Below are 27,124 nucleotides of genomic sequence, written 5' to 3' on the forward strand. Positions count from 1 at the left end.
AATCTCTCGTGAACGTAAACGTAAACAGGAAATTTAAAATGTTATTGTCATAAAATGTTGCCCGTACATAGAAAAAATGTGAAATCAGATAAATCGTTTTTTTATGGGTTACATTTTGAAGTGTCCTTTACTTGGTACAAGAGTATGTCACTCTTGGATTTTGTAGGCTGATTTGGTAACGTGTATTTTTAGCTCCTATTAAAGGCTCGGTTTCAGTTTTATGCTTAATCAGTTCTAAACTACTCCCCGCGAATGGGAAGTGCCATTGATTCTCACCATTAGATTTGGGTCAGAGAGGAATCCGCAACGAGACCATTAGCTTTTCTGAATCTCACTTGGTCCGGAATCACAGGTGAGAGTTGGGATGAAAGCTTTAGTGAGATACTTATTTTAGTATTGAACTGGAGAGGCTTTGATTAGATTCCTGCTGAGTTTAAGAAAACGTAAAGATTAAAATGGCAGAATTGGTCTTAAAAACGGAAGTTTGTCAAGCAGCATCGAGGACATTTTGTGAAATTAATTTTCTAACGGTGTGGGGTTTCTTTTTATTCCGTGTTTAGAGTATCTTCCACTTGTTTGCGCATTCCTGCATTCTTCAATTAGTACAGTAACGATGCTGTATGTTGTCCGATGAATATTTTATTCTTCAATTAAAACTTACTAAATGTCCTGTTAGTACCATTGCTTTAAATTATATTGTTTAGTTGCAAATGCCTGGAAATCTTGCTTGCATTGCTAAACTACGGTTTATTTACATTAAATTACTATTTAAAAGTTAATTCCAATGGAAGCTTGAATTAATTTGCAAACAATCTATTTTGTATATTTTTAATAGTTGCAGTCTAGTATTGGCGTATACTTATCTCTGGCACCTACTTTTGTTGTCTGAGGCTCACAACAGATTATTTAAATAAATAGTTGTACTTTCAGCTCCTATTTAATAATCAAAATGTTATCAAAATATGTGACTGATTTAATTCAGTCCATTAATATAGTCGTAGTTATATAAAGTGCATTAATATTACGGAATAATGAGAGGAAACAGATAAACAAGCAACTGGTTTATTTAGTATTGCATGAACAGTACTATAATTGTTCACTGAAACTTTTTTTTTGCTGGTCCTTTTGCTTTGATGCAGTGTGAGTTTTTTTTTTAAATGGACATTCTTGAAAAACTGTTGCCTAGCTCTAAGTGCCAGAGAATACCAATGTTTTGAGGTGCAGGACCCTTCCTAAGTTAAGACAGTTTTAACTTGGCTACTTTGAAGTACATTGTGTCAAGATAGAAACCATAGAAAAACTACAGCACAGAAACAGGCCTTTTGGCCCTTCTTGGCTGTGCTGAACCATTTTCTGCCTAGTCCCACTGACCTGCACATGGACCATATCCCTCCATACACCTCCCATCCATGTATCTGTCCAATTTATTCTTAAATGTTAAAAACGAACCCGCATTTACCACCTCGTCTGGCAGCTCATTCCATACTCCCACCACTCTCTGTGTGAAGAAGCCCCCCCCCCCCAATGTTCCCTTTAAACTCCTCCCCCCCCCCCCCATCCTTAACCCATGTCCTCTTCTGTTTTCTCCCCCTTGCCTCAGTGGAAAAAGCCTGCTTGCATTCATTCTATCTATACCCATCATAATTTTATATACCTCTATCAAATCTCCCCTCATTCTTCTACGCTCCAGGGAATAAAGTCCTAACCTATTCAACCTTTCTCTGTAACTGAGTTTCTCAAGTCCCGGCAACATCCTTGTAAACCTTCTCTGCACTCTTTCAACCTTATTTATAACCTTCCTGTAACTTGGTGACCAAAACTGAACACAATACTCCAGATTTGGCCTCACCAATGCCTTATACAGATTCCAGAAAATACTTTGTACAAATATAAAAAAAAAATCCAAAATAACTGAGCATTCAAATAACTTCCCTTCATTTTTCATTGGAAATATGTATGGCAACCCACTCCTTGTATTGTAAATATTTGAAATTGGCTTGGTATTTATGGGCCATGGAAAGCTTCCCTAGTCAACAATTTATGGTTTCCTAAGAAATGCTTAAAACTTGATGGATGCAATTCACAGTGATTTATTAGGTAAAACTTTGAAGATTAATTATATGAAGCCATTCACTGGTTATAATGTAATGGATCTTAATGGAATTATCATGCACTAATTCCATATCCCTTGATTAAGGGAATATAAAATTAGGACAGGAATATACAACTAGGATAAAAGATTAGAAATAATCTTACTGAATATTCAGTAGTTATAATGAAAACACAAAACTCATCATGGTAGTACACACAAAATTTCTCCAGTCCTGATGAAGGGTCTCGGCCCGAAACGTCAACTGTACTCTTCTTCACAGATGCTGCCTGGCCTGCTGAGTTCCTCCAGCATTTTCTGTATGTTGCTTGAATTTCCAGCAACTGCAGATTTTCTCATTTGAAATTCATCACTGTATCCAGAGAAAACTAACCAAAATATTTCCCAACCAAATTAAATTGTTGTTTATTTTCCATGAAAAGAATTTTGTAGCAAATTATTGACCACGACTTGGAGTTAATTGTTTCTGTTTCTTAATTTTGATCAGCTAATGAACTAACCTTCAAACATCAGTTAAATATTATTGATCAGAAAAAAAGGGTATATTTATTTTATGACCTAGCTAACATCAATATGTGTTCAAATTTGCATTCAAATTCTAGACTACTCACCCAGTGTTCACTATGTTTTTACATCAACAATTCAGAGTTGGATCACACTCAAAATCTAAGTTAATGGAAGAAAATATATTGTCTGATATTGTGAGAGTAATGACAGTGAAACTATCTAATTTCACTGTCACTACTTTGTGAAACTGACACAAAATTTGGGATTACTGCAGTGCTCTAATGTGGAAATCCCAATTTTACTGTCAGTTGTTAATGTAGCTCTGTAACCTATAGTTTGACATCAAAATTTGGCAAGTGAAGCCTGTGCTAATTGGCCAGCATTTGGGGGAAAATAACTTTTCTGAAGGTTCTGCTGTAAGTCTGAAGGTGTGCAAGAAGTTGTATGTTAGTGGTTTGGATGGTGGAGTTGACGGCTTTGTGGCCAAGTTTGTGGATGATACAAAGGTAGGTGGAGGGTCAGGTAGTTTTGAGGAAGTAGAGAAGCTGCAGAAAGACTTAGACAGATTGGGAGAACGGGCAAAGAACTGGCAGATAGAATACAGTGTTTGGAAGTGTATGGCCATGCACTTTGGTAGAAGAAATAAAGGGTAGCCTATTTTCTAAATGGAGAGAAAATTCAAAAATCTGAGGTGCAAAAGGACTTGGGAGTTCTGCAGGATTCCCAAAGTTTTAATTTTCAGGTTGAGTCTGTGGTGGGGAAGGCAAATGCGATGTTAACATTCATTTCAAGAGGACTAGAGTATAAGAACAAGAATGTAGTGTTGAGGCTTTTTAAAGCACTGGTGAAGTCTCACCTGGAGTATTGTGAGCAGTTTGGCTCCCTTATCTTGGAAAGGATGTGCTAAAACTGGAGAGGGTTCAAAGGTGGTTCATGAAAATAGTTGCAGGATTGAACTGCTTGTCATATGAAGAGTGTTTGATGGCTCTGGGCCTGTATTCACTAGAATTCAGAAGAATGAAGAGTGACCTAATTGAAACATCACATAGTGAAAGGCCTTGATAGAGTGGATGCTTCCAATGGTGGGAGAGCCTAGGTCCAGAGGACATGGCCTCAGAATAGAGGGGCATCCTTTTAGAATGGAGACAAGGAGGAATTTCTTTAGCCAGAGATTGGCGCATCTGTGAAATTCATTGCCACAGGGGGCTGTGGAGGCCAAGTCTTTATGTGTATTTAAGGCAGAAGTTGGTAGATTCTAGATTGGTCAGGGCATGAAGGGATACGGGTCAAGGCAGGAGACTGGAGCTGAGAGGAATAATGGATCAGCCATGATGAAATAGCAGAACAGACTTAATGGGCCAAATAGCCTAATTCTGCTCCTATATCTTATGGTCTAAGTGTTTTTCTAAATCAGAAGAAGATTTTAAATGTGCTAAGGCTTCAAGTTTTTATAGTATATAACCAGTTAATTTTTTGAAGGCTTATTACACACAAAAAAAATCTTGAAATCTCTGCTGGTTTGTTAATTTAAAATTTTGAAAAATTATTTAAGAAGTTTTAAGTGCTTTTATTCATTGTTTTACAAAGTTTAAACTTTAAGCAATTCACGTTAAGCCCGATGGTATGCCTTTGAGTTCTGTTTTCTGTTGTGAGCAGGATTAGTCTTAACCAGCTCACCTGATGTCACCTTAATGCACACAAAGTCTTGAAGGCCTACCATGGAAAAAATATCCTCGCGGTTTGTTCTACTTCACGTGGAGAGTTTAGGTGAAAGTATGTGTGCATTTTTTAAAGTGATAATGAACCATTCTGACGCAAGTGTTCAGGTGATTTTATTGTACATTGTGCTAGCATGTTTATTTAGTGTGCAGTACAGATTTTAGCATTGTTTTGAGAGAGATGGACCATCTGTTGTAATTCATTTGACTATTTTGAAGGTGTCATTTCAAAATTTATAGATGTAAACATTGAAAAGATTTCCATTAATATTTATAACTTCAATTGTTATTTTATTATATTAAATAAAAATAATATTTTACAATAAGATGGATAATAATTAAGGAATCTTCCATGTCTGATTGATGTCATTCACAGTAACTGCTATAGTCTTTGGAATGAGTTAGTCTGGGGATGAGGAAGAGATCTGCACAATGAACTCACATTCCTAGTGGTGTTTAAAAACGCAAACACAAGGAAATCTGCAGATGCTGGAATTTCAAGCAACGTACATAAAAGTTGCTGGTGAACGCAGCAGGCCAGGCAGCATCTCTAGGAAGAGGTACAGTCGACATTTCAGGCTGCGACCCTTCGTCAGGACTAACTGAAAGAAGAGCTAGTAAGAGATTTGAAAGGGGAGGGGGAGGGGGAGATCCAAAATGATAGGAGAAGACAGGAGGGGGAGGGATGGAGCCAAGAGCTGGACAGGTGATTGGCAAAAGGGATATGAGAGGATCATAGGACAGGAGGCCCAGGGAGAAGGAAAAGGGGGAGGGGGGGAAAACCCAGAGGATGGGCGAGGAGTATAGTTAGAGGGACAGAGGGAGAAAAAGAGGAAAAAAAAATATATAATAATAAATAAATAACGGATGGGGTACGTGGGGGAGGTGGGGCATTAGCAGAAGTTAGAGAAGTCAGTGTTCATGCCATCAGGTTGGAGGCTACCCAGACGGAATATAAAGTGTTGTTCCTCCAACTTGAGTGTGGCTTCATCTTTACAGTAGAGGAGGCCGTGGATAGACATATCAGAATGGGAATGGGACGTGGAATAGGATCTCCCAGTGGCCTCACATTTTAATTCCACGTCCCATTCTAATCATATTCTAATATCATATTCACATCATATTCTAATCACAAATTCATAACACTGAAGGCAGGAAGCTTTTAGTGGCATTAAAATAATGTGGCTATATATTTAGTGATGGTGGTTGGACAATTTCATCAGCTGTATATTACAACTGTAGTGTCCTCCAAAAGACTGGCATTTGCAGTGTAAATCTGGCGTCAAAAATTAGATTGGCACTGCAGTGAAATCTCCATGCCATTTGAGTGCAGTGTACAGAAAGTTTGAGGAAATGCCTGTTTACTAACAGTCTGAACCTTGTAGGGATCCAAAGAATTCCTTCTGCCCATTCTGTTCCAAAAGCACCTGTTGCTTTTGTTGCCATTGTGAAAAATTTGAATTTGGATTGCAACTAGTACAACACTTCTATTAGGTCCTTTCCCATAATCAATCAGAAAAACATGGCAGAGCCTGTGAGCTCTCCACTTTTGGGTATTGTAAGATTTGAATGCTTAGCTTATTTCTTTGTAAACGAGAGAAACTTCAGAAGGATGACTATACTCAAGTGTCTATTCTATCATTTGCTGCTTTGATATCCTAGAATTGAAAGGTATTGAAGGAATTTTATTTCAAAAATAAACTTATTAAAATATATCTTAAAAAGTATATGGCTTTCTTTACATTAATAATGTCACACCGTCTATACATACATAGTGTTGTCAAGTCAATACATTTGAAATGTTATCAAGTTGATACATTCTGTATACACAGCACCAGTGCCTCTCTTATGGCCTCTTAGAACAGAGTGCCATTCAAGTGTTTGGGGGAACTGGTCTTGAGCACTGGTTGAATTGGAGAGAGATGATGCAGGGGATTAGTTCATGGATGATACCAAATGAGCAGTTCTCCTTTTCTTGGAACTCTAGGCTTACTGTGACCTGCCTGATGGTCCTTCAGAACCTGTTCAAAGATAACTAGTTTAAAAATAGCAGAATAATTGAGTGATCAGTGTTTCATGTATTCCTGGATACTATCTACAACTGTTTCTGTATGCGTGTATTTTGTGCATTGCTGGAGGGCAGCAAGAGGAAACTTGACATGATGAATAATTTTTGAAATGCTCTTGGCAAAAAATACTGATTAGGAAGGGAGTAATTACAGTAAGTACATCATGTGGGTTGTACAAGAGCAAAGTTTGAGCCATTTATTGTCTGAGCCCCAAGTTTCTGCTGAATTATCCTATTGAGCTGCAGAGAGATGTAGTAAAGAAATGGGGTAGTTTTAGTATGCCTCACTGTCACTGAAATAATGTGAGTTTTGTGATTTCACAAGATACTGGCAGTCTGCATTTATTAAAGCAAGTACATTTTGAAATTTCTTCTTGCTATTAGCAACAGTGTGGTCTCACGCTTTCCTCAGTGGTTGGAGTACAGTGAAAACTTAAAAATATAGGTAAATATGAATAAAATAATTACTAAAATGGTGGCTGCATTTATAGATAAACAGAAAATAGGCTTTGTCGTCAAGAACGCTTCCATTAATTTCACAAGATTAGAGAAACATTACTGCAAAAATTTCAGTGGTTCAATGGTTCTATTTTAATATCAGAGAATGTATACAGTATACAACCTGAAATTCTTGACTTTGTGACTTGGTTGGGCAATGGGACAACAGTTATATGGTATTAACGACATATTTTCTGTATGCTTCTGTACCATACATAGGACAATATTAAAAAGAAGCACCCTTTCTGTAAATGACTTCTGGATATCATCGATTTAAAGTTTTAGAGTCCTCTGAGGCCCAGGATTAAATTATTTCAAGAGCAATTATTCTAATATACACAGGTGTTCAGCCTGAATTGTAAGATCATATGAGATCTCAGTCCAACAATTTTAATTTTAATGATTACAGGTCTCTAGTTATTCTACTGCTCTAATAGACCTTGCACAGTTTCATTTAGAAGTAAAGTCAAAGAGTATTCTTGTCTGGGTTTGCCAAATGTAGGAGAAGCAGTCACTGCTTTTGGTTAAGATTTAATGTGAGCTGATGGCCAGGTTGGGCATGAGCCTAAATGGCTTTCCTGATATAAACCCCTTTGTGAAGGGGGAAGTTAAATAGGTGTGCTGGATGGGCTTTGGACCAAGAGGACTTGTCACATCCAGTCGTCAAGTCTTAAATTGTATTCAGCAATAGTACTAGAAGTTAATCCACATTGGATTAATGAGGTTTTGTGTTGATTTGTTAATATAAGTTTTTAAGCTATAGAATCTTACCGTGTTAGCAATTCAACTCACCAAGTTGAAAACTATACTTTCAATATTCTCACTGACCTCTTTAAAACACAATCCTTCTTAAAATGGTATACCACATTTATGAAAATACTTTAAAACAATAAGTTTTTTTCTGAAAATGCAGTTACTTCCAGTAATCTGTATGTTCCACATCAGATTATAAAGATTGTTTTCCTGTAAATTTCTAACTATATCGGTGCTTGTCTTGTGTAGATTTGTAACCCTATGATGTCACACACCCACTGCTGGCTGTTATGAGCTGTTCCCTCAGCTGTGTTGTCACATAACCTCACACCCAAGCAGGAAAAATAGTAGTATAAAGAAGAGGAAAATTTAAAAACCTCTACAAAAGATCACCACAAGGTCCACCAAAGCATTATAAGCACATGTGACTGGAAAATATAGATAGGAGAAACTGATACAGAGCAATTCTTGAGATATAAGCATCAGCAGATGCTAAAATGTAGAGCAACAAACAATTTTCTGGAGGAACTCAGCAGGTGAAGATGAAAGGAATTGTTAATGTTTCAGGTTGAAACCCTGCATCAGTCCTGCAAATCTAGTAGTGTTGGTATTATTATTAGGTCTAAATGGTTAACTATCCTTCTGTGACTTTCACTGCTGTTTTTATTCCTCTACCTCCTGAAAATATCCTATCATTTTAATTTTCTGATTGAACTGTCCTATGGTGTCAGCTGCAAGCATCTGGCTATCTCTGAAATTAATAATGCATCTGCTTTTCACAGAGGTCTGTAAAGTTGTTCTGCATTGTTTATTTGATATTACTGTCATTGAAAGACAATGAAATTTTACATTTATAAAGTGCCTTTTTGGCATCTCAGGTTTAACTGTGCTTTACTGAAATGCACTGAGTTTTATATTGTAGGGTTCAAGATAATTTGTACTTAGAAAGATTCCACAAACAGCAGTGGAACAATGACCTGTGTTACTGATACTAAGGAGCAGAGATGTGTGCTCTTTACTCCAAGATAAACAGATAAAAGACCCAAGCCTACTAGGAGAGAAGAATATGGAAAATAAAAAATACCATTTGAATGCTGCATGGCACAGTAGCACAGCTGGTAGAATATCACATCTCCAATGTCTCGCGTTCAATTCAGACCTCTGATGCAGTTGGTGTGGCATTTGCCTGTTCTCCCTTTGACTGAATCAGTTTCCAATGGATACTCCCATTTACCCTCACATTCCAAAGACGTGGGTAGGAGATGTATTGGCCCATGTAAAATAACCCGAGCACATAGGATTGACACAGGGCAGAATTACTGATTATAATTTGGAGTGAGAAAAACTGATGAGTGTAAATGAGTGTTTGATGATCATTACAGACCTTCTAGGCTTAATGGCCTATAGCCAAGCTATGTAACACTCTTAATAGGTATCGTGTGTTGAGCCTTGCCACTAATCAGTTGATGAAAGGACTTTGAGCAAGGGAGTTAGTATCTGCAGTGGGTTTGAAAACAGGCAAGGTCCTTTTGTTCACTTAAATGATGGGGCCAAGAAAGCTTGGAGACCCCCACCAGTGCTGCTTAGGAAAATCTCAGCTTTCCTTGCCTTTTCCCCAATCTCAACTTGATCTTCCTTTGAGATCCTTCAAAACATGGTCTCTCACTACCTACAGATTGGTTGCTAAGTAGCCATGAGCTTCCTATCTTTACTTGCAGCAACTCTATTCCTTCTTGGTAAATAGATAAAACCTGGCAATTACAAGCAGGCAACACACATGAAAGTTGCTGGTGAACGCAGCAGGCCAGGCAGCATCTCTAAGAAGAGGTGCAGTCGACGTTTCGGGCCGAGACCCTTCGTCAGGACTAACTGAAGGAAGAGCTAGTAAGAGATTGTGCGGTTTTCTGCTGTCTTTTGGAAGTCAGGAAACCTAACTAATGGCAGTGTCATCTGTATAAACCTGCTCTGCATTAAAATTTGCTTTCAATTATTTTTTTTTCCCTTTCTATGTAACAGTGAAGCTGTGGGTACAAATATCTAGTGGATAGTTACAACTGCATAGCAAAGTAAACTTACTGTAGAATTTTGTAATGGAAGTACTTGTGGATGACCCTTATTACTTTGAATGTTAACAGCTACTGAAACCTGGCAACCCTGAAATATTAAATGTATGGACAGTGGCCAATGCTGACTTTATGATTTTTTTAGTTGAATGCTTTAATAATAACGGTTCCAGACACAGACGAGGCACATTTGCATGAAAGGAAGATAAAAATTTTGGAACTGTATAAGAACCCGTCAAAAACTTGTTAGTTATTGGGGCCAATACCAAAACCTCAGCAGTGGCCATGCAAAATGCTGTTACAGTTCAGACGGAACCAGACCTAGGGGATTACAATGCCAAGATATTGGTACCCAGCTGGGAAATTCAGTTGATTAAAGGAACGAATATTTAAAAAAAAGTACACCCAGTAATGATTCTATGAGATTGTCTTGGCTCAATTTAAGAAAGGAAATCTGCTGCCTTCACATAGTTTGATTTATGTTCCTTCAGGTCCACGGCAGTATCATTGACTTTGTTATCAGAGTTCGAAGGCATTCCTTCATCAGTCCTTCTCAGCTGGCTCCTACTAGCATTCTCTAAGCTGAGTCAGAAGGTTATGAGGTGAAAATCATACTCTAAGGACTTGAGTACAAAATCTAGGTTGATACTGCCAGAGGTGTTGAATTTTGGATGAGAGATCACGGTGAGGTGCTGTTTGCTCCATAAAATAGCCATCCTGTTATTTGAAACAAGAACATGGGAGCTCTTCCTGGGTTCTGAACCAATATTTATCCTTCAATCAATAAACAAAAATCATTATTTCTTGTTATAACATTACTTTCACTGGAAGTGTGCTTTGAACATATTAGTTATCACACTTTCTACATTGTAGCTATGAACACACTTAAAAACTCACCTGAGATACCATGAGCTTGTGTTGCTGGCACATTAAAAAATCTTTTGTGGAATAGATTTAATTTCTATGCTTCTCATTGCCCAAATATAGTTGGAACACTCCCTGATTTGTTGGAGCCAACTTCCATCTTGTCCTTGTTACATACCAGCATACTGCTTGGAAATTGAACTTCTCCACATGGTTCACTCTCAGGCTAAACATCAACCTGTTCACTACAAGGGGTGAATGAGAGTTCTTCTCCACCCCATCCCCTCCTTTTCAGTAATGATAATGGTGAAGTTTGTAATGAGGGAAACAACTAGCTTTGTATGTTATAACTCAGACATAAGTATTTTTCAAAATATCATCATAAAGGCTACTAATGTTTCTAATAATTTAGCATTCTGATAAATATATAGTTTTTAGGAAGCCCATGGTTTGTTAAGATGGGTTGTATTTAGAAGTGCTTTAGTAAAAGTCCAATGGACAACAGAGTTTCTAGATATGAGGTTTCCAATCTGTGGTTCATGGACCTCCTCGGTTAATGGTAGGCACAAAAAAAAGGTTGGGAACCCCTCATCTGGTAACTCTTATCCATTGGACTTTTACTAAAGCATTGCTGAATATGACCCATTTTAACAAGCCAAGGGCTTTTTTTGTGCTGAATTGCCAGTATGTTTGATAAGCCATGTTTATTGAGAAAACTGTACTTTGATACAGTAGAAAACTTGAACATAATATAACATGGCAGAGGAGCTTTATTTCACTAAAACGATAGGCATGGATTTACCAGTAAGGCAACTGAAAAATACTCCTGCGATGTGAGTAATAGGAAAATGCAATGAAACTTTGCAGGCTGAGCTAGAAACTGAGCGTTGACTGGTTGTTAATGGAGCAAGAGCTTTAGTTTAAAATGTAAACAGAAGCTATGTGATTCTCCATTAATGCTATGAACTACCTCTCTGGATGTTCAACTGTGGGCAGTAATCTGCAAAACCAAAACAGAAGATAGAACAGTGAGCATCTGCAGACAAGTAGAATTAATATTTCAGATTAATGACTTTCATTAGAACTAGAAAATGTTGGCAATTTAACAGGTTTAGTTTTTCGAGCAGCACAGTGATAGTACAGCTGTTCCACAGCTCCAGCGACCCATGTTTTGTTCTAGATCTCCAGTGCTGTCCATGTAGAGTTTGTGCATTTTCTGTTTGACTGTGGATTTCACAAAGTGCTCTGGGTTCCTCCATGCCCTGAAGATGTCCCAGTTGTTAGATTGATTTGCTACTATGACTGGTGTGCTAATAAAGGAAGTGTTACTGTGCACTTTTAATAGAATAGGTTACTGGGACTGAGTTGGCATTGATTTGATAGACTGAATGGCCTCCTATATTGTAAGGAAATATGCAAAAGAGTAAAGGAGAAAGTAGGACAAGAAAAAGATAAAAGGAATATTTGAAGGAATAAGGCTCAGTGCTGAAAAAATAGAAGGTTAGTGATAATAAGTCGAGTCAAGAAACAAAATATACTGCTTATCTACTGCAATTGGCAACAGGGGATTAGCAGAGGAGATTTGAAGTTTGCAAAATCTTTCTGGTGAAGGGATATCAGTATAAAATGCTGAGACTGTTTTTCTCTCTCTGACTTCTACTTCCATAATTTTGTGTCTCTGTATGAGAAGTTTGCAGCTGGTTATTTGTATTTACAGCTCTCATAGTTGGCACATACCCAATCCCATTACTGTTGACTCAGAAAGTGCCAATGAGTGAAGTGGAACTGATTGGTTACAGACTGCAAAAGCAGTTGTCACAATAAACAGTTTCCAACTTTCTTCAGGGGAGGCTTGGGGTGGGTGTTAAGGTGTGTGCAGGAGGTTGATTTAAAAATGTTAGTGACCTGTTTAACAGTCAATTCCTGTCAGTACCTGCGAAGTGCCCAATGATTTTAATATTCTTGTCAACCTTCCTAACTTTTTGTCTCTGGTAAAGAATGTTTGGTCCACTGATGTACTGCATTGGAAAGGCAGCATCACCACCACTTAGGTTAAGAACTGCAACAGAAACTTGCTTATAGCACTCAATTGCAAAACTGAAGCCTTATATTTATAGCGTTATCTGACCACTGTAACTCCTGTCACCCTGAGGCTGCTGCACCTGCAAAATGCAGGACCTGCTGGTGGCTACCCATTTCATTTTAACTTCCCATTCTATCATGTCTTCCTATGGCCTCCTCAATTACAATGATGAGGTCAAACGGGTTGGAGGAACAACACCTCGTATTCTGCCTGGATGGCATAAGCATAGATTTCTCCAGTTTCTGGTAATTTTTCCTCCCTCCCTCTTGTCTCTTTCCATTCCCCATTCCAGTTACCCTCTCAATCCTTCTCTTACCTATCCATCACCTCTCTCTGGTTCTGCTCTTTCCCCTTGTTCCCTGGGCAACTGTCCTCTCCTATTAGATTTTTTCCTCCTCAGCCCTTTACCTCTTCTACCTATCCCCTCCCAACTTCTTATTTCCCCCTCCTCCCCCCCCCCCTTCCTGGTGTCGCCCATTACTTATCAGCTTGAACTCCTCCTACTCCCCAAACTTATTCTGGCTTCTGCCACCTTACTTTCCAGTCCTGATAAAGGGTTGCAGCATGAAACATCAACTGGTTATTCCTGGTCAAAGATGCTGCCTGACCTGCTGTGGTCCTCCAGCATTTTGTTAATGTTACATTATCTGCAGAATCTCTTGTATTTATGATTTCCTGTGCCTCGAGTTTCTCCGGTTCTCCGGACTTGCCTCTTCTGAATTTTTAGCACGGTTACAAATGAAGACACTAGAGACTGCTGCTGCTGGAATCTGGAGCAAAAATGAACTACTGGAGGAACTCTGTAGAGGGAAATGGATAAATGGACATTTTGAGTCAATACATGTTATCTGTTGCAAATGAATCTGGAAATTAGGAATTTGCATTTAACCAGTGCCTTTCACTTCCTTGGGATATCCCCAAGTGCTTCAAAGCAAACAAATTACTTTGAAATAGTATTTACTGTTGGAATGAATACCTTACTCACAGGGCGTGTGTATTAGTAACTACAGACCAGTTTGACTGATGTATCATTTGAGAGAATAAACTGAAGTTCAAGTAGATGGCTGGAAATAGCTTAAGCGACACACATCAAAGTTGCTGGTGAACGCAGCAGGCCAGGCAGCATCTCTAGGAAGAGGTACAGTTGACGTTTTGGGCCGAGACCCTTAGTCCTGACGAAGGGTCTCGACCCGAAACATTGACTGTACCTCTTCCTAGAGATGCTGCCTGGCCTGCTGCATTCACCAGCAACTTTGATGTGTGTTGCTTAAATTTCCAGCATCTGCAGAATTCCTCGTGTTTACATTTTTAAATAGCTTAAGTGGTTGTTTTTGGTGAAAATACAGTTAAACATACGTCCCCCTTTACTATCTGGGGTAAATATTGAGATCCCTTGCTACAAATTTGAAGAGGTAGCATTCACTGGTGTTTTGGACAATATTCATCCCATAATAATCTGATCATTATCTCCTTGTTAGTTGTAGGATCTTCATGCATGATAACTAGCCAGCTCCTTTAGATGTCCTTGTCTAGCTGTCAAACATCTTCTAATGTCAAAAATGCAGCCTGTATGTCAAAAATGTAAATATGGAATGCCTTCACTGCAAGCTGTCTTAATTAAGTTCTAATGGTTCATGATAAATGAGGGTGCTGAATAGTTGCATTTTATGGCATATCAAATTTTACTGCAATTAAATCTAAATTGCTTAAGATGTATTCACCATAGTTGCCTCTTTTTTCTCGAAATAGCAATTTTTATTTACAGTTTATTTTATTAGTAGACTAGACCGGTAAACATTCCTAGTTTGTTCTGTTTAGATAAACCTGGTCATTCATCCTGAATTTCAGAGGATTTAATGCAAAAATTGTGTAGCACCTAGGTTTTGATTTCCTGTCTTTGAGTGATGGGATTGTTTCCCGAACTTGGCCACTTCAAGATCATTTGCAGGCAATAAATCTTAAACTGCGTGAATTGCAGACTCCCACTGCTTCACACCAGAGACTTGGGAAGTTTTTTTTAGTACTGTATGATTCAATCTCTGTCTGAAATATCTGAGTTTCATTCAACCATGGCTGTATTGACTTTACTATGGCCCTGTACACCATATGCACTATGATCACATGAATATTTCATGGAAAACATAATAAGTTTAAAAGTAAATTCACTCTGTGAGGAAGCAGAAAGTTTCAGCTGAAACAACGTTTGCTGTAGCAATGATCTGTTGAACTTTACATATAATCTGCCAAGAAATACAGCATTGTTTATTGCTGTGCAACTGAAAATCCACTGTTACTGGAACGAAGTACATTAAGCATTGTCTTGAGGATGATTTCATGTTACTTCAGAAATTTAAGCTAGGTCTTATTGGCACAAGGTGCATTTGGTATGTTGTTGCATGTAATCTGATGAAATTAGTCTACATTACATTGCAAGCAATTCCCTTTGGTTAATCTTTGTACAACTACATTTTTGTTAATGGTGTACTGACTGGAACGTTGTTAAGCTATTTCTGTTGACTACTTCTCTCTACCCATTGATGCCAATCCACATTCAACACCTTCCCTTCCACTACAACCATCCTAATTACAAGAAGGGTCTTGACTAAAAATGTTGACCATTCCTTTCCCTCCACAGGTGCAGCCTAACCCATTGAGTTCCTCCAGCAGTTTGTTTGTTTTTTCACTCCAGATTCCAGTATCTGTAGTCCCTTGTCTCAACTTAATCCATCATCATCATTATGTGCCATGTCATATGACATGGGTGATCATGATCTTCCACCTATCTTTAAGACCATGATTGTTTGCCATTGTCTCCTTTGGTCAGTGTCTTTGCAAGACCAGTGACCCCTACCATTATTACTACTGTAACGTTCCGTTATATTGGCTCGTGTATGTCGAGGGGAAATCCCGCCCAGCACCTGCCTCAACACTCCCCACAGGGTCAGTTGCAGCCCGAATCAATCCCAAACATCAATCATCAGCCAGCACACCCAGTAAATTTTAACAAATACACTTTATAGATATTACTAATTCTATGACATTAATATGAATTTGATACAGAGAGGGAAGTAATGGAAAAAAAAGGCACCAACACTTATCAAAGTCCAAGTTCTTCACGCGCTATCATTGGAGCTCAATCGAATCCAGACGACCACCCGGATCCCGTCGACTCACGGCTTGGGACCACCCTGAGTGATCAACCGGAGCCTTTCCGCACGTCCGCCGTCCTCCTCGTCTCTCCGCTGACTCCCCGTCTCCCCGCCGTCCTCCCAGTCTCTCCCCCGACTCCCCGTCTCTCCGCCGTCCTCCCCGTCAAAAACCCCCGCACGTCCGCCATCCTCCCCATCTCTCCGCCGTCCTCCCAGTCTCTCCCCCGACTCCCTGCCTCTCCACCGTCCTCCCCGTCAAAAACCTCCGCACGTCCGCCGTCCTCCCCGTCTCTCCTCCGACTCTCCGCCAAAACCCCGTCTCTCCTCCGACTCCCCGCCAAAGCCCCGTCTCTCCTCTGACTCCCTGTCTCTCCTCCGACTCCCCCCGCCCCCCCAAAAACCCCGTCCACTATCCTCCCCGTCTCTCCTCCGACTCCCCGCCAAAACCCTGTCTCTCCTCCGACTCCCCCCCCCAAAAACCTCGTCCACCGTCCTCCCCGTCTCTCCAACTCCCCCCAAAAACCCCGTCCACCGTCCTCCCCGTCTCTCCTCCGACTCCCCGCCAAAACTCCGTCTCTCCTCCGACTCCCCGCCAAAACTCCGTCTCTCCTCCGACTCCCCGCCAAAACCCTGTCTCTCCTCCGACTCCCTGTCTCTCCTCCGACTCCCCCCCCCCCCAAAACCCCGTCCACTGTCCTCCCTGTCTCTCCTCCGACTCCTCCCAAAAACCCCGTCCGCCGTCTCTCCTCTGACTCCCCGTCTCTCCTCTGACTCCCCGTCTCTCCTCCGACTCCCCCCAAAAACCCCGTCCGCCGTCCTCCCCGTCTCTCCACCGACTCCCCCCCCAAAAACCCCGTCCGCCGTCCTCCCCGTCTCTCCACCGACCCTCTGCCAAAAACTCCCGCACGTCCACCATCCTCCTCGTCTCTCCTCCGACTCCCCACCAAAACTCAATTCACAGTCATATCATACAGCATGGTATCCGAAAACAAAACGATACATAACACCCATTGGCTAATAGAACGCTGCTATCTCACTTTAAAGTAAAACAAACTGCTAGCGCAAACTCTCTTCAGCGTTTAACACAACAAAGCCGCATTCCCCAAATTAACATAACAAAGTCGCCATTTTAACTCTAACAAAAAGAAAGACCCCGTACACTACTCTTCAGAGATTCACTGCCTGGCATCAGTGGTCGCATAACCAGGACTAGTGATATGTATTAGCTGCTCATACGACCATCCACCACCTGCTCCCATAGCTTCTCATGACCCTGATTTGGGGGGGGGGGGTGCTAAGCAGGTGCTATACCTTGCCCAAAGGTGACCTGCAAACTAGCAAAGGGGGAAGGAGTGCCTTGCATCTCCTTTGGTAGAGACTCATCTCCACCTTGCCACCTATTTCTTAATCCATTTCTCCCCAAACCACTGAGATCACAATGAAGCCCCTTCTCATCCTCAAACGAGCTGCCAATCTCTGGCCAGTTGAGAGCCCAGCAGGTGCCTCTGATATAGCATGCCTTTGCATAGAGCACTCTCTCCATCACCTCGGATCTAACCACCGATGCAGCACCTCTCTTTCTTTAACCTAGGTCCCAATTGCGCTTGTGACTGCTCTTCTGTCCTCAGCCTTCCACTATCCAACCCTTGGTCCTGGATGCTCTATTTTCCTTTGAATGGTCAATGTTGCTAGAAGGTAAGTGTGTAGTGGCAGTTCACTTGAGCTGAAGCTTGCAGCTCTTGGTTGAAGGACTGTAATTGTAAAAATGACAGCATGCAGCCACCATTTATTGTGCCTTTTATGACACTTTAAATTTCTAGGACTGTAATTCAATTCAATTACTTATCCCCAAAGATGTCACTCACTTGCATTAATATTATAGCCAGTCTTTTAACTACAACTCAAATTGCCCAGTAATTTTTAAAAAAAGCAATTAACAGGTGTAAACTATAAATTCTTCTGTATTATTACCCTTACTGCTGTGGGAAAATAATGAAACAAATGTTATGCTGTTTGCAGATGGCAAGTTGACCATTGAGATTTTCATATATTCTAAAGTCAAATTAAAAATAGTTAATTAAAGGCATTTAAAAACTTTGCCTGACAAAGACTAGCCAAAATCATACCCTTATTATATTGTTATACTTTGTGTTTTGCCATGAAGTTTTCCTTGGTGTAAGAGAAAACTAAATAATCGGTGTGATCAATCCTGGTCTAATTTACCTGCCGACTAATTTGGTGGATTGTGAACATAGTAATTCACTCACAAATGGGGCATCACAATACAGCAACAGCTTTTAAACAAAAACTACTACAGTTTTCAGCTATTTATAAATGAAGTAATTGTAAAGCATTCTTTTTTATAAACTGTTATCACTTCTATAAAGTTATGTTTTCTACTGTCTTGCTCTATTTCATGATTTGGGGTGCACCAGTAGGAGAACTGTTGAGAACCTATAGACATCAAAGCATTGCCAAGCAGGTGACCTTTGCAACTTAAGGACAATAGGTGAGGGCTGATACATCGTAAAGAAAAAAAAAGAAACAGTAATATATAATTATTGAAAAGATGAAGAATGTGGAGAATAATAACAACCCAGGGGCTAAATACAACCTCAGTGGCCACTTTATTAAGAATCTCCTGTACCTAATAAAGTAGCATCTGAGTGATTGTTTGTGGTCTTCTGTTGCTGTAACCCATCCACTTCAAGGTCTGACGTGTGTTCAGAGATGCTCTTCTGCACACCACTGTTCTAACGTGTGGTTATTTTAATTACTGTCACCTTTTTAGCTTGAACCAGTCTGGTCATTTTCCTCTGACCTCTCTCAGTAACAGCACACAGAAAATACTGGAGGAACTCAGCAGGTCAGGCAACATCTATGGAAATAAAAAAAAAGTGTCATTTTGGGCCGAGACTCTTTATAAGGACTGGAAAGGAAAGGAGAAAATGCCAGAATAAAAAGGTGAGGGGACGGGGAAGGAGGATAGCTAGAAGGTGATAGGTAAAGTCAGGAGGGTGGGAAAGGTAAAGGACTGGAAAAGATGGGATCTGATCAGAGAAGAAAGGGAAGGAGGAGGAGGGGTACCAGCGGGAGGTGAGAAGAGGTAAGTCTTGTTTTTGCTGCTATCAAAACTTTTAATGTCTTTGAGGAGTGAGTCTTCACTTTGCATAATTTGGAAGTTTAGGCCCACTGACTCTATGCCTTTGTAATCCAGGAGTTCTAAACTACTTTTTCTAGTATTTCAAAAGAGCTGTGTTAATTTGAAGTTGACATCTAGCCAGGGGAGTGTATTTGGATGACATGAGGGTTAGAGGATTGGAGGGGCCCAATCCTTGAGATTGTCATAAGATCCAATGGAAGTAGAGAAGAGCATCAATGCCACATTTGGGTAGGAAAGGAGAGAGTAACTTGCAGGAGTCACAATAAAGAACTTGCTGTCATAGTAATTTTCAATATTGTACACTCCAGGGACAATATGGTGTAACCTCCCCCACAATGTACCTAAAGAATTAGTGATATCTTCAAAGGATACAAAAAAAAAATGAGCAGGCAAATGAAAACCTTCACAGAAACTCAAGACAATCTACAGATGGCTGTATTGAGTTTCATTTTGGTTAAGGTCAGTGCTCAATTGAGTAATGCCAATAGCCAACAGCATCATCCAATTTCAAAAGGGCTGTGTTAAATGGAAGTCAACACCAAGTTACGTTAAGTCCTATTTGATTAGCTCAAGTGAACAGAAATCAAAGTAGTCAAAGAAATGAAAGGGATGGAGAAACAGGAAAGTGACGAAGAGAAGTTAGTGTGCAAGACTTGATACTAATTAGGATATGAGCGGCATAGCTTTGGATTTTATTGTGCACAGTTCTGGTCACTGAATTATAGGAAAGATGTCAACAAAATAGAGAGAGTATAGAGAAGATTTACTAGAATGTTACCTGGGTTTCATCTCCTAAGTTACAGAGAAAGGTTCAACAAGTTGGGTCTTTATTCTTTGGAGCGTAGAAGATTGAGGGGGGACTTGATAGAGGTATTTAAATTTATGAGGGGGATAGATAGAGTTGACGTGGATAGGCTTTGTCCATTGAGAGTGGGGGAGATTCAAACAAGAGGACATGAGTTGAGAGTTAAAGGGCAAAAGTTTAGGGGTAACACGAGGGGGAACTTCTTTACTCAGAGAGTGGTAGCTGTGTGGAATGAGCTTCCAGCAGAAGTGGTTGAGGCAGGTTCGATGTTGTCACATAAAGTTAAATTGGACAGCTATATAGACAAGAAGGGAATGGAAAGTTATGAGCTGAGTGCAGGTCGGTGGGACTAGGTGAGAGTAGGAGTTCGGCACTGACTAGAAGGGCCGAGATGGCTTGTTTCCGTGCTGAAATTGTTATATGGATGAATTAAAAAATATTGAGGGTAAAAATGCAGAAGGTTAATTAAGGGACCTCTGGAATAGTTTGTCTGTGGATGTGCCATCTTTGAATAAGTCTTTGAGAAGTCAAGGAGCAGATTCCAAAACTGACTTGGGCAGTCTCCATAAGAAGCAACTGTTAGATTATTCTTGGCTGTTTAAAATGTCCTTTTGTAAAGGCCATTGAAGACATGGGAAAAATACACTGCCAATTTACTAACTAGTTTAATGTGGGGAAAAATACAGCTTAATTTTTTATTCCTTTTGAGCCTACCTGTAACAGAATCAAATGCTTAAACTCTTCCTGCGATATGAAATTATATGCCTTGGAAATTCCATTGGATGATGCTGTTGGCTATCAGCATTACTCATTTGAGCATTGACCTTTATCAAAGTGAAATTCAATACAACCATTGTAAATTGTTTTGACTTTCTCTGAAGGTTTCCACTTGCCTGCTTGTATTTTTTGTATCTTTTGAAGATATCACTAATTCTTTAGGAGCATTGTGGGGGAGGTTGCACCAGATTGCCCCTGGAATGAACAGTGTTGAAAATTACCATGAGAGCAAGTCCTGTATTGTGATTCCTGTAAGTTAAGTCCCCTTCGCGCTTTTAACTTTCTGAATCAACTCTCTGCTTTCCTACCTAAGTGTGGCACTGATGTCTCATTAGTTCTTATGAGAATCTCAAGGACTGTGCCCCTCCAATCCTCTAACCCTCTAATCAATCCCTTGCAAAGACCTGTCCAGTGCTCCCTTGACACTTCCTATCCACCTAACATCCAATTGCTCCTGTTCTGCTACATCTGATCATTGTAAATGTCTGACAGTGCTTCTGATCTCCACTACCACCAAGCCTCATCCACACTATACATCTATTCACTACCCTAATCATTTCCAGTATCCCTCTAGCACCAGATCGGGGTCCAGAATTTTCCTCCAGTTACCACACTGGCCACAATCAATGCTTCTTATCCTTCGATCGTACCAAGCCAAATGAACTATATCCTTCAGCTCAGTGGACCTCAACTACCACAAAATCTATCCTTCAGGTCTGGGCAACACATTTTCCGATGGGACTTTCACTCCTCCGAGTCTTTGTGCTGCAATGGCAGTCTATTGCACACATTCTAGTTCGCAAGAATTCGTAGGCTTTTGAACTTTAGTGGTGACAGCTCAAGGATTCATTTTATTATCAAAGTATGTATGCAGAATTCAATTCTGAAATTTGTCTTCTCCAGATAGCCATAAAATACAGAAAAACCATATAAGTAGTTGAAAGAAGGACATCAATCCCCACCCGTATGAAAAGAAAATGAAACGAAAACTTGCAAACCCCAAACATCCCTAACCCTTCCCTCAGGTAAAAACTATGAGATCACTCAAACCCCCAACCCACCAACTGGCAACAAGAAAGAATGGACGAGAAAACACAAAAAAGCACGGAACTGAAATAGGCCAGTTTGAATTATAGTCCAATCCATAAGCCTCAGAATTCCAAGTCAGGAGCAGAAACGCTGTGCTTTTTTTTTTCCCCCTAAGATAGTTGAAATTGTTAATGCCCACCTGCGGTTCCTCCCGTCATTTGGGGCTGTGTGGTCAAATTGGGTTGAACCTGCTGCAGAGGTAATAAAACATGATGGAATAAAAATCCATAGAATCTTGCAACTCAAAAACAGGCCATTTGGCCTATCATCTCCATGCTGATCATGGTGTCCATCTATTCTATTTTCATTTGCCTGCATTAGTCCTGTGTCCCTCTGCTCCAGGAGTTCCCAACCTTATTTATGTCATAGACCCATACCATTAAGCAAGGGGTCCATAGGCCCTAGGTTGGGGATGCCTGGTCTATGTAAGTTCACGTGCCTTTTAAACATTGTAATTGTCTCTGCCAATTGAGAGTTTGTTTGGCCTGATTTTAGGAAGTAATGTACTGCAGTAGGAAAAACACAATGGAGAGCAATTATACCTAGAAACTGGATATTCGTCATTTTGGTCACAAGGAGATACATTTAGAATCACAGCTTCAGATAATTTAAGATTATGGAGCGTGAAAAACACAGAAAAGTGACCAAAAGAACATTGGAATATTTCTGCCATGCATAAATAAAGCTGCAAGCAGTCAGAGGGCAGAATCCAAGGATGTTTTAGAGATTTATAAATAGGCTGTGTTGCATAAAGAGTGTACAACCAAAAATGGTTTTCAAAATATCATCATCATTATGTGCCTTGTTGTATGATGTGGGCGATCATGGTCTCATGACCATGATTGTTCTTACAAATTTTTTACAGAAGTGCTTTGCCATTGTCACCTTCTGGGCAATGTCTTTACAAGACGGGTGAACCCAGCCATTGTCAATACTCTTGAAAGATCGTCTGCCTGGTGTCAGTGGTTGCATTACCAGGACTTGTGATGGGCACTAGTTGCTCATACAACCATCCACCACCTGCTCCCATGGCTTCACATGACCCTGGTTGGGGGACTAAGCAGGTGCTACACCTTGCCCAAGGGTGACCTGCAGGCTAGTGGAGGAAAGGAGCATCTTACACCTCTTTTGGTAGAGGAATTGCTTGGAGGAATTGTGATTTTGCTTCTCTTTAAAACCATTGTGAAACACACAGGTCAGCTTTCCACTGGTGGTGTTTTCTAGGTAAGAAGCTAAACCGATTGCATCATTTGCATACTGATGCATGAGACATAGGCTAGCACATGTAAAGAATTATCGCCAGGGCCATCTTGGGCTGTGGAGAAAAATAGTGGGGGGGGGGGGGAGTTGTTGAAAATGTGCTGAGAACAGGAAATAAGATTAATAAGAGCAAAAGCAATGGTTTTCCTGTTGAAGGACCCCCACCCCTAACTATGGAGTGCATTAATTGTGCTCGATGCATGCAGATGATGCAAACCTCCAGCAATCAGCATTAGCATTGGGTTACAGATTAAGTGTATTTTTTTTTTGAGCTCTACTGCAGAAACTCCTGGTCTTTTAGAGAACATCACAGGCATTATTTATTTAACAAATAAAATCAATGTTCCAGAGGTCACTTTAATTTACTACTTTTAGCACTCTGTGTTTTATTTTAAGTTATTTACAAAAAATCAAAATGCATGACTTTGGCGGGGGGATGGGAACTGAAGTGACAGTGCTGAGGATGGGGCAGTTGGTATACAAGCAGAGGCAGTGTGTAGTGAGACTGTGAGGAAGGACAGGCAGATGATCGGACAAAATTGCAGTCAGTGGGATGAGTTAAAGTGTAACAAGGCTAAAGTTAGAAATGGATGACGAATACAGGACTGAAGGCATTATATTTGAACACACGCAGTATATGGAATAAGGTAGATCTTGTAGCTCAGTTAGAGATTAGCAGGTATGGTGTGGGCATATCCAAGTCATGGCCGACAGAAGATCATAGTTGGGAGTTTAACATCCAATTAGTGGATGTTGTTTATTTGGATTTTCAGAAGATCTTTGACAAGATCCCGCACATGAGGCTGCTTAACAAAATAAGAGCCTATAGTATTATAGGAAAGGTAATAGATCAAAGATTGGCTGACTGCTAGGATGCAAAGAGTGGTTGGCTGCCAGTGACTAGTGGTGTGCTGCAGCGATTAGTGTTGGGACCGCTTCTTTTCACGTTGTATGTCAATGATTTGGATGAAGGAATTGGTGGTGTTGTGGCCAGGTTTGCGGAATGATATGAAGATGGGTGGAAGTGTAGGTAGTATTGAGGAAGCGGTGTTTGTAAAAGGACTTGGACGGATCAGGGGAATGGTTAATGAGGTGACAGGTGGAATATAATGTGGGGAAGTGCATGGTCATGGACTTTGGCAGAAGGAATAAAGGCGTAGACTGTTTTCTGAATAGGAAGAAAATTCATAAATCAGAGGTGCAGAGGGGCTTGGAAGTCCTCGTGCAGAATTCCTTTAAGTTGAGTCGGTGGTAGGGAAGGCAAACGAAATATCAGCATTCATTTTGAGAGGACTAGAATACCAAAGTCCTGAAGAAGGGTCTCTGCCTGAAACGTCAACTGCTTATATATTTCCATAGATGCAGCCTAACCTGCTGAGTTTCTCCAGCATTTTGTGTGTGTTGCTGAAAATATAAGAGCAAGTAAGTAATGCTGAGGTTTTATAAGGCATTGGTCAGACTGCACTTGGAGTACTCAGAGCAGTTATGGGGCCCTTTTCTAAGAAAGGATGTGCTGGCATTGGAAAAAGTCTAGAGGATTTTCATGAGAATAATTCGAGGAATGAAAGGGATGAAAGATATGAGAAGTGTTTGATTGTTCTGGGCCTGTACTCAATGGAGTTTAGAAGAATGGGGGGAAAGGGGTGAGATCTCATTGAAACCTATTGAATATTAAAAGGTCTGGATGGAGTGGAGAGGATGTTCCCTATAGTGGGGAAGCCTGAGGCCAGAGGGCACAGCCTCAGAATTGAGGAATGTCTATTTAAAACAGAGATGAAGAAAACTTCCTTTCGCCAGAGGGTGGTGGATCTGTGGAATTCTTTGCCACAAATGTATGTGTAGGCCAAATCTTATATATATTTAAGGTGAAAGTTGATAGATTCTTGAATAATCAGGGTGTCAAATTTTATGGGGAGAAGGTAGGTGAATGGAGTTGAGAGGGATAATGAATCAGCTATGATGGAATGGTTTAGCAGAGTCAGTAGGCTGGATGCCCTAATTCTGCTCCTAGCTCTATTGAGCTCTTGATCTAACTTTTGCCATTAAGTAATTAAAATGAGCTGTGCTTGTGTTGAAGTCCTCTTGTGCAGAAAAGGATCACTAATTTGAAGATCCTAGCCCAATTTCCTGACTTAAGCTGCAAAACAGGGAAAACACTTTGAAACAGGTGTAAAGCACAGACAAAAATATACTTTTTTAAAAAGGGTACAAATGTATCCAAATACTAGACAGTACGTACGTATGTGCATGTGTGTTCTCTTTCTCTCCCCCCCCTCTCATGCCCGTTTAGAGCTTGAACCAGCAGAAAGTTCTATGATTTATTTTTTTTTGCTTTCGGGTCTTCTGATAATCTCCTGGTAATTGCTACTGCAATAAATTATGAGCATTGAAGTTTTTGTTTCAAGTATGTTCCTCTTCACGACTATGGTCAGATGAGAATCCTAGGTTATTATATCCGAATTAGAAACATACTGATCGATGTTATTTGTATAATTCTAAACCAGAACAACCAGATTTACACACAGGGCATGCTCAAACCAACCAGGCCTGTTTTCACTTAAGAAAGCTTCCTGGAATGAGGTATTTCTGTTCCTGTAAATCTGGAGAAACAGCAGCCAATGACTGACGAAAGCTTGGAGGATGAGGTCATTCGGTTTCCATGTTATTGGATCTAGCCAGAGAGAGAGAGAGAGCACGAGAGCTTTCAGCTTTGTGGCTGTTCTTTCTTAGAAATTGCAGAAATTGTTCCTCAGCGTTAGGAGATGAGGCTAATGTAGTTCCATCCTCTCTGTTCCAACCATTGGGTATGTACGTTAAAGATGTACAACTTTTTTTCTGTTTGAATTTTCCTGTTAGTATATTTTAACATATGGTTAATGTTATTATTACAAACCAGGAAATAGTTCTGAAGGATATCTTTGTCAATTCATTGAGGTTAACTGCAATATTTATTCCAAGTCATGAGTTTTTAAAAAATCTTTTTCTTTACTCTCTTCTTAAAACTGGGTGTTGTTTGGCAATGAATCTGTCGTAAGAGGTTTTCAGTGTGCTTGAACACTCTCCTCCGTGTTCTACTGTCAATGTAATCTGCCTGTGCTAGTTAGACCAGAGAAACTCTGTCTTCATCTGTATTGTCCATTCAAAGCTAGAACTGACCACGATGCTCTTTAATTTTTTTTTGCTTTAGGTTTTTCTGGTAATCTTCTGACTGTTGCTACTATAATTTGTATTGGAACTGAGGATTTTCAGTGAAGTGTGCTGTTGGTTGGCAGGAAGCTTGCTTCAGATCAGCTATCGTACCTCTGCAGCTCTGTACATCTGCTTTCCTGAAAGAGACAGGTATAATTTTAGACAATTTACAAAGAAATGCAGACAGTGATGGGAATTACTACTGTATCAGTGTAACTTGAAGTGCCTAATACCAATTTTAAGCATTTTTTCAAATACCTTTTCCTCCATAAATTTCACCATATATTGTAGATTTATGGTACAGAAACTTTGAAGTAGTGGTCACTGTTTCAATGCAGCCACTGTTGGAAGTGAGTGCTCTAGCACTTATGGCTGTCCTAATGCTTTACAGTTTGCAAAACATTAGAACTTGGAATTGAATCTAATGAAAACAGTTTTAAGTTCAAAGGCTGCAGGAAGTTACTTCTGAAATCTAGGTTTGTACTGAGCCCAGACAAGCTACAAAGGGTCCTAGGTGGAATGTGCACAAGCAGTCTCAGGCACAACTGCTCCCACTCAATCCCCCCCCACCTCCGTATCCCCTACAATAACCTGAAATAAACTGGCACTGCATTTCGTGCAGAGAAATCAGAGATTGGTAAAGATGAGGAAAATGAAATAATTTTATACTGGACTGTATTCTCAGGTTTAGGTAAATGAAAGTTCAGTTAGTATCAAACCTGTGCTACGGTACCTTGGAAGGTGACTGAAGCCATCACTGGATGTCAAAATATTCCATTATTAGCATAAATGATACTGTACATAAAGATTCACCTCCTTGTAAAAGAATGAAAATTAAAAAGAAACTAAAGCTGTGTGAGCTGAAGCAGTTAATGGGGAGTGAATAGTCTAATAACTTATGGGCAACATAGTACACAACAATTAATATTGCAGCTTCACAGTTCCAAAGACATGGGTTTGATCCAGACTTCGAGTGCCACCTGTATGGAATCTGCATGTACTACCAATTACCATACATAATTTTCCCC

The 27,124-nt window shown here is 40.1% G+C and overlaps 1 protein-coding gene across 3 annotated transcripts in view; it reads left to right on the forward strand.

The window, feature by feature from the left end:
- Nucleotides 1-242: 242 nt before the first annotated feature.
- map3k14a (mitogen-activated protein kinase kinase kinase 14a) overlaps nt 243-27,124 on the forward strand; it is a 55,190-nt gene continuing 28,308 nt past the window's right edge. Inside the window, exons 1-2 of one of the 3 annotated variants that reach the window (XM_072248651.1) lie at nt 243-352; nt 26,095-26,246. The gene's annotated coding sequence lies outside the window, so the exon portion shown is untranslated. Of the gene's footprint in view, nt 353-25,601; nt 25,712-26,094; nt 26,247-27,124 lie in introns of those variants that run through there. The other 2 variants (XM_072248652.1, XM_072248653.1) reach the window with 2 other exon arrangements.

Source organism: Mobula birostris, chromosome X (genome assembly GCF_030028105.1).
Source record: "Mobula birostris isolate sMobBir1 chromosome X, sMobBir1.hap1, whole genome shotgun sequence".
NCBI classification, from domain to species: Eukaryota; Metazoa; Chordata; class Chondrichthyes; order Myliobatiformes; family Myliobatidae; genus Mobula; species Mobula birostris.